The following is an 8,272-nucleotide window of genomic DNA, read 5'->3' as shown; positions in this document are numbered from 1 at the left end:
ATGTCTCCCTTAAAGCTAAACATCTGAAGTCAACACTAAATGATGCCCTTTGAACAAATAAAAAAAATCATCCAAACAGAAAAAACCCTCCACTTGGTCTGACCCAGTGATGTCACTCTGACCCCATAAAGTCAGGAAGTGCCGGACGGCCTCCTTCCAAACACTAATCCTGCATGGAGAGTCAGAACTAAGGAACAAAGAAAGGTAAGTGTTAACAAATTAATGAACGATGAAACCCCATTTGACCTGTAACTTAATAAAGGCTCACTGGAAGCAATTAATGGCTGTTTGTTAGCTTTAATGCCCTGTATGATGGATGTAAACTGTAAAGTAATTTTAACACAAACCAGCCGGGATAGGATGCGCTGCAGTGTTCCACCAGCATGGTTACATTAATGACGGAAAACAGCGTTGTGTAGCATGAAAGAGTTTTCACCCACTTTGTCACAACAAGTAAAAAATGTAGTTCACAGACAGCAGTGGTGCAGTGGTTAGAACTCTCCTCACAGCTAGAAGGTCCTGGGTTCACATCTGGGCCTGGGGTCTTTCTGTGTGGCGTTTGTGGGTTCTCACTGGGTTCTCCGGCTTCTTCCTACAATCCAAAGGAAGGAAATTGAAGTGCTACTGAAGTTGAGATTTCTGGCTCACACATGAAACATCCCGCCCATACCCTTTAAAGTGCACTATAGGTTATAGGGTGTTCGCCATTTTGTAGAGCTGTCCGAATGTTTAGTTACAGCTGTTACACCCTATAAAGTGCACTCAAAATATCCCACAATGCACCGTGCAAAGTAGAGTACAGCCGATGGTCCCGAACCAAGCAAATGGACCATCATGCATTGTGCAAAAGGAAATGCAAACTAGACCAACAAGAGTGCAAAAACTTGTCATTAAAATGTAAGTAATTTCCCATTTATCCATCCATACACCGCTTAATCCTCACCAGGGTCATGGGGGGCTGGAGTCTATCCCAGCTGACTCAGGATGAAGGCAGGTTCACCTGGACAGGTAACCAGTCTATCACAGGGCTACACTTAGAGACAGACAACCAAGCACACTCACATTCACACCTACGGATAATTTAGAATCACCAATTAACCTCAGCATGCTTTTGGACTGTGTGGGAGGAAGTCGGAGAACCCGGAGAGAACCCACACTGCAGGGGGAGAACATGGAGACTCCCCGTCATAATACAGATGAAAATAAAACCCAAGAGTTACGGATGTGTACGTACTACTAGAGTAGAGATTTATGGTTCAGAGTGTGAGAAGATGAACTAATTGTAGGACATTTTTGAAAAATTTGACACATTTTAATTGGAAGTCACTACTCACAAGTTTGGCCAAAGGGTCGAGGAAGTTGGTCTGCAGGCATCCTCAGCAGACTTCTTGTGTGCAAAAGAGGGAAGATTATATTTTACAATGCTTCTCCATTTATGTGAGACGTAAAGTGACAAAATAATACAAAAAAAAATATTTACAAGAAAAAATAATTTCACAAGAAAAAGTCACACTGTGGCAGCACATCCTCGCCTACTGTCATGTATTTTTAAATCTGCAAATGTAAACTATCTTCACCCGAGTAAATGATTTGTGTACTTGTTCCATAACTTTCAGTATATCTTTATAACAGGTCAAAGTGTGAACTGCTTAAAGACGGTGCGGCAACAAAAAAAACATCACAAAAACAGTCAAGCACAAAAAGTAATCCTCATTTTTCTAATAAGAGAACTTTGCAAATTAACACAATTTCCAGACAGTGAGATCAAGTTAATGCATCAAGTCACCTGTCAGCGCTGCACACACATTTTAACGAGCAGGCAGCTGGGACATCATTAGAGCGAGCAACCTGCAACAAATGGCGCACATGATCTCTGTTCTTGTCAGGGTGGATCTGACACCAAAGCTGGAAGACTTGAGGTAAGGCTTTTCTCTGGCAAACAGGAGGAGGGGTTAAGACGAGGGCAGAAACATGGACAGAGGTTATGTATTTATAACTTCCTGTTTCTCTGTCACTCTGTCTGTGTTTACTGTGAGTGCTGAGGAGCCTTTTTTTTTTAAAACCTTAGTTTCACCAGGACATACTTAAGCCTGGGCTGCATGGTGGAGTGGTGGTTAGCACTGCTGCCTCACAGCAAGAAGGTTGCCGGTTCACGTCTCGGTGAGGACACCCTGGATCTTTCTATGTTTGTATGTTCTCCCCGTGCAGGTTCTCCGGCTTCCTCCCACACAGTCCAAAAACATGCTGAGGTTAATTGGTGATTCTAAATTGTCCAAGTGTCCCCTGCCTTCACCCTGAGTCAGCTGGGATGGGCTCCAGTGACCCTCGTGAGGATTAAGCGGCGTATAGATAATGGATGGATACTTAAGCCTATATGGGACACTTTTATGCTTCAAGTTTACTAAAAAGTCGCACAACTGCTGCACTCAACACTAAATAGTCAGAGCCTCTCTATTAGTTCTGTTTAGGTAAAAATGTACTCTTTTTCACCCATGCTGCTTTAACGATTTTTGCATACTGCTAATTAGCACAATGCTTGCATAAATTATTAGTTATCAGGTCATGGATTGTGTTTTGTGGATTTTCTTGTTCTGCTTAAAAAATTAAAGAAAACGGATATGTTTGTAGATTTTCAGAAAACGTATTTGTTGTTGTTGTTTGCTTGAGATCATATCAATCCAACTGAAGCTCAGTAGAAATAACAAAAATAGAGATAACTTGATTGATATTGTCTCAGGTAGATGATGGAAAAGTGGGTTTTCTGAAGGTTTGTGACGATGGAGTTATCAAATGAACTCCTCAAATCAGCATCACCTGCAGTTAAAGATGGATGCTTTCGTGTAAGGATCAAAGATCAAAAACACAAGCCTCTGCTCGCGCTTTTCAATTTCGAGCCTCTCAACACTCGCCGCCGGATCACATCTGCGCTCCCCGGTGTGAGCGTGTCATCGCGCGAATGAGAAAGTTTGCATGATCGAACCTGTCATGAACGTATGTCGCTGATCCTCCATATTACCGGAGGATCAAACACTGTCACGTATAGTCAGTCAGCAAATCCTCTTTACAGAAACACACACAGGTCAGCGTGTAATCCCTGTCGCGTTTCATTCACTCACAAATCAGATTCAAAGACGGTTTCGCTGCAGTGAAAACAAAACACGAGACGGACCAGGTTGTCTCTGATTAGTCTTATTTAACAAGTAGGATTAATCGGATAACATGAATTGATTTGTCTCTTTTTGTGTTTGTAAGCTTCGGCGTGTATAAACGCAGCAGACACGTGCCGAATGCTTAATGCGCCGCTGAGCCTTCGTCTTATCACAGCTTTCTATGTATCGCTAAACCTATTCAGATCACGAATCAAAAGAACAGTTTCAGTCGCTCACTTTATCCACGCAGCTTCCCATCCGGAGACTATAGTTCTTTTAAACATCTATTTGTGTGTCGCATTGTGAAGAGATAAAGAAAAAGGGCAGGCCACCGAGGAGAGGCTCATGTTTTTGTTGGCTTCGCAACAGGAGTGACAGGCCTTCGACGGAGAGATTCTTCAGCTTGATTCCACGTCCCTGAAGGCCTCAGACTGACGCCACCCTGCACACATCAAAACAGTCCACACTTTATGTCGGATATTTTTGGTACTAATCAAGAGAGGAGAGGAGATATTATTAGTTTAGTTTGATACTATCTTTGTCATTGCGAACACTCTTTTATGTTTTCGTCACAGGAAGATAGACTGTATATAAAAGACGGATGTCCCTCTAGTCACAGATTGGTTTGTGGACTCCGGTTTTGATGCCTCCACTTCTACTACTACAAATCTGGCCGACAAACGAGGGGAGAATCTGATTAAGAACTCGAGGACACAACACACCTCGACTTAGTGTCAGTCACAGGGTGGCCCACCATAAAGCGTACCTTGCTTTGTCATCTATTTGAATCTAAATAGGACCATAATTTACAAAATTAGCAAAATTCTTTACCGAATGAGACTTAAAACTAGCGATTGAGACCATAAAGTCATTGGGAAAATGTTCACTGTGGTAGCAAATAGAGTGAGAAGTCGAAATTTTCTCATAGACATTAATACAAGTTAACTTATTTTTGCAAGCAGGAGTCGCCCCCTGCTGGACACCAGAGAGAATGCAGGTTTAAGGCACTTTGCGTTGACTTCATTTTTATATACAGTCTCCAGTTTGAAATCAAAGTTAAGGATCCTTTTATTGTTGACTTACATGAACTCAGGTTGGTGACTCCCGTAATGTCTCCTTTAGCAGATTAAAGCAATATAAAATAAAATGACCAAACATAATACATTGTCAGTTCCCTCTAAACCCATTCTGTGTTGCTGTTTTTTTAAATTACAGACAAAAGCTGGATAATTAAATAGTTATACATGTGCCTAATTTATACATTGACAATGTAGTTTGTACTTAGAAACCACAACCTCACAGTGTGATCCTGATGTGATCCCAAAACCAGTTCCCAGCACCTGATACTGTAACCGGAGTGAGGATGTTTGCTCACACAGAATTCAGACCCACACTGCTCTACCTGCCAGTGGACAACGGTGATACTCTCCGAACAAAAGGTATATTTCTGGCGTGCTCCAGCGTGTGCGTCAAATATTTACGCTCTAAGTTGGGAGTTGTAAAGCATCACTGCAGTATTTGTCGTATTGGAACAAAGGCTCTCTCTGTTACCTATGTGGCAGACAGTGTGATGGGGGGAAAAAAAACAACTGATGTGACAGCTTTTGTAAGAAATGCCAGATTGTGATGCAGGACCCCATTCGTCACTGTTATGTAAGTATGTGCACGTACACTAAAAGACCTTCAATTCCCAAATTCTCTCAGCTGATACTGTCTGATTGAGACCCCGTCCAGGCCTCTGAGCCTCTGTGAGGAGCACAGGAGCCAACCAGCCCTGTCAGCTTCTTTGCCTCGCATGTCCTGCTGTGATTTCCATAATTCTGAAGGTCACTGAAGGCTTTGCCGAATCCAACAGCAACTGCAATGCCACTGTGGTCCCCCTTTAAATTGCTTCAGTGTGCTCAGCCATAGCACAAGTCATTACAAGTTCTTTCATAAGAGGAAGAATGAACTGTGGGTATTAGCTTCTTGTTTTTATTGCAAATAATGAACAGAGGGGACACAGAGGTGAAAAACACCTCTGGGCTCCACTGAAATGGTTAAATTTTATGTATCCAAATAATCTGAACCCAATTATATCACAGTCACTTGACTGGGTTTAAAAACTCCTTGAACTTGAGTGGATTAGTTTCGACTTTGAGAAAAACATCATTAGTACCATCACTTCTCTTTCTCTTAGTGGCGCACATACATCTTTCACTTTCCTTCTACTCTGCTCACCAAAGAAGTTGTTTTCTATCATGCGTTAGTTAAAGTCTTCTAAGGTTTGACCTGAAGAGTTTAGAACTTTCTTTGATGTTGTTTTGCAGGTTGCATCGATGCTGAGAAGGAAGATGATGATGAGAGTGATGCGCTTCTTGGTGATTCACCTTGTGATTATGAGAAGCCACAAAACAGCAGTAGGTTATGCTTTTATTTACAGCGGTTTGGAGATATCGACTGTGTGACCTCTGATGCCTGCTGAGGGGGAAAGTCACAGTTTATCCGAGATATGATGTCAGGACCTTGACAAGTGTTTAGCCAGCAGTTTTTCTTTTATACACCCAGCAAGTCCAGTCTCACACCAAAATGTGTGATTGCTATGTTTTCCCACAGCTCAAAACATATTAATGTTGCAAAAAAAAAGCTTTAAAATTGTGAGATGCTGCCATTGCTCATCCATTTCTCTCCAGCTTAGCCAGGGTTGGGTCATGGTGGCAGGAGGCTAAGCAGGGAATTGCACACATCCCTCTCCTTAGCAACGTTTTCCAGCTCCCTCCTGAGGTCCCAAGGTGTTCCCAGGCCAGATATAATCGCTCCAGTGACTTCTGGGTCTATTCTGGGGTCTACTCCCAGTCGGATGGACCCGGAAAACCTCCAATAGAGGTGGCCAGGAGGCCTCCTAATCAGATGCCTGAACCACTTAAGCTAGCTCTTTTCGATGAGAAGCGACTCTATTCCGAGCTCGCTTTACATGTCAAAGCTCCCCTTCCTCTCTCTAAGGATGAGCCCAGCCAACCACAGTCTTTAGGTCACTACCCAAAGCTCAGGACCATAGGTGAAGGTTGGAGGAGTGACTGCTAATTGGTGGTTATTGGTTGCACAGGTGTATTTCAACCTAAACCATGATCTTTTCCTAAACGTAATCGAGTAATTTGGTGCCTAAACTTAACCAACTACTTCTGTGGTGTAAAGAAAAGCCGAGAGTGAGTGTAAAAAGTGTAACAATGGCAATGGTCCCATACAGGAGTTCCAGCCTCGGGTGAAAGTCAAGGAGTTGAAAAATAACACAGAAAGGCCAAAAACTGCACTGGGTGCACATTTTTATATAACTCACCTATTTAAGTTATATTAAGGCATAAAGTTATGCATAATTAAGGATGTGTCTGCTTTGAGTGACAGGTGGGTCCCATCACTGGACAGTGCACGACTCAGAGATGTTTGCATGGCCAGACTCAGCTTCATCTCTTTGCTCAGCTTTGGATTCGCCTTTACTTTGGCAGAGTCATGCCCTGCCAGGATGGTGATGATCAAAATACGCACTGAGTTTGAAATCCGCTCTTCAGGGAACCTTTAGATTTGATTTGATATCTCACAATTTTACAACCTGAATTGTGAAACGACAACATTTTGCACCGTAGACCACCGTATCTATGACACATTTTGGTGTGAAACTGTGTGGGTTCAGCAGATACACAACATTACCATTGATTTTCATTCATTTTGTATCCGAACAAGAGCTGTAATGTTCACTCCTCTTTTAGCTCCGTGTTTGGTCTCCACCAACTCCTAAGTGAATATCGGCTAAATTCACCTCCTCTATGTAATTAGCTGTAATTGTCTCTGAGAATACGTCACTGCAGCAGATCCTCTTCACATGCAAGTAGTCATGGTTTATTGCTAATGTGAGAATACACATTTGGGCCTCTTTTAATTGTTTATACTATGTCCTGTCTGCACTGAACACTTCTGGGTACTCAGCTTCTCATCAAGACTGTCTGAATTTATTCCTGTTTCACATATTTTTGAAAGCCCGCAGAATGTTTCTCTCAATAGAGCTAATTTCAGTGATTGCAGATTGGAATTAATGGACCGTCACTCTGTTACATGAAGTTATTTCTCAACACGTTATTAACATCCCTCCACCGAGTAAACCAACCATAACATGAAATTACTCTGCACAAAGGAACCTTTTCAGGAGAAACTGAGAATGCGGCTGCTCTTGCAAATAAAATGTGCAGATATTGATAATTTTTTTTTGTATCAGAATGAAAACTTAGAGGGAAAAATCTCTGCTTTGATTCTCTGGCCAACCTGGACCTTCGGTGCATTTCATCCCTCTCACATTTCCTGCATCTCTCCACTGTGACCGTTCAATAAAGGTGAAAAAGCCAAAACCAAAATAAATATCTTTAAAATAGACAAAGCTAAAACCCAATACAATTGACATCGAGCGTCTAATAACAGAAAAACAGAACACAGAAAACAGTCCATTGAAGAGCCAATTACTAGACTACTTATTGGTTCTTCAGAGAGAGAGGATTCATTTAGTTTGCTTTGTATGGACACCACTTGAGCTGTCAGTGCATTCACACATGAGCAGACATGAAAATATTCTTAATGAGGAGCCGCGAAGCTGCACAACTCGCCCCACAAATCAAATAAGTATGCAAATATGGACAGGAGAAATACTTAATAAACAAACAGAAAGGCTCCGTGTGTGTTTCTAAGAGACTGTTTTTTTCCCCCTGCGTTGCGCACTTCGTTGCACAGGTGTGTGTTTTCAGGAAACTGTGTGTGAGGCGTCCAAGTCTAACAAGCACTTATGATGAATTTTGAAATATATCAAAGAAGATCATCCGACTCTGCTGTTTCTGAAGGAGGATGATGCACGATTTAGTTTGTTAGTTTCGCCGGCGACTGTAAGATAAATCCAACCACGACAGAAAAGACGCCACAGCAACACAATCACCCACAATCAAAACAACAAGCCATCGATTCCAAATCCTTCTGATTTGGAATTGAATTATCGGAGAGCTGATTAGGCCAACACAGCACAGATAGATATATAGATTGCGTCACGCATGCATGAATTGCAAATGCGCGCTTAACAAGGTCGAGAGAATGTGAGAATAAATCAATGC

This window comes from Stegastes partitus, unplaced genomic scaffold (assembly GCF_000690725.1).
Source record: "Stegastes partitus isolate 25-593 unplaced genomic scaffold, Stegastes_partitus-1.0.2 Scaffold443, whole genome shotgun sequence".
NCBI lineage: Eukaryota > Metazoa > Chordata > Actinopteri > Pomacentridae > Stegastes > Stegastes partitus.
This window is presented reverse-complemented; position numbering follows the sequence as displayed.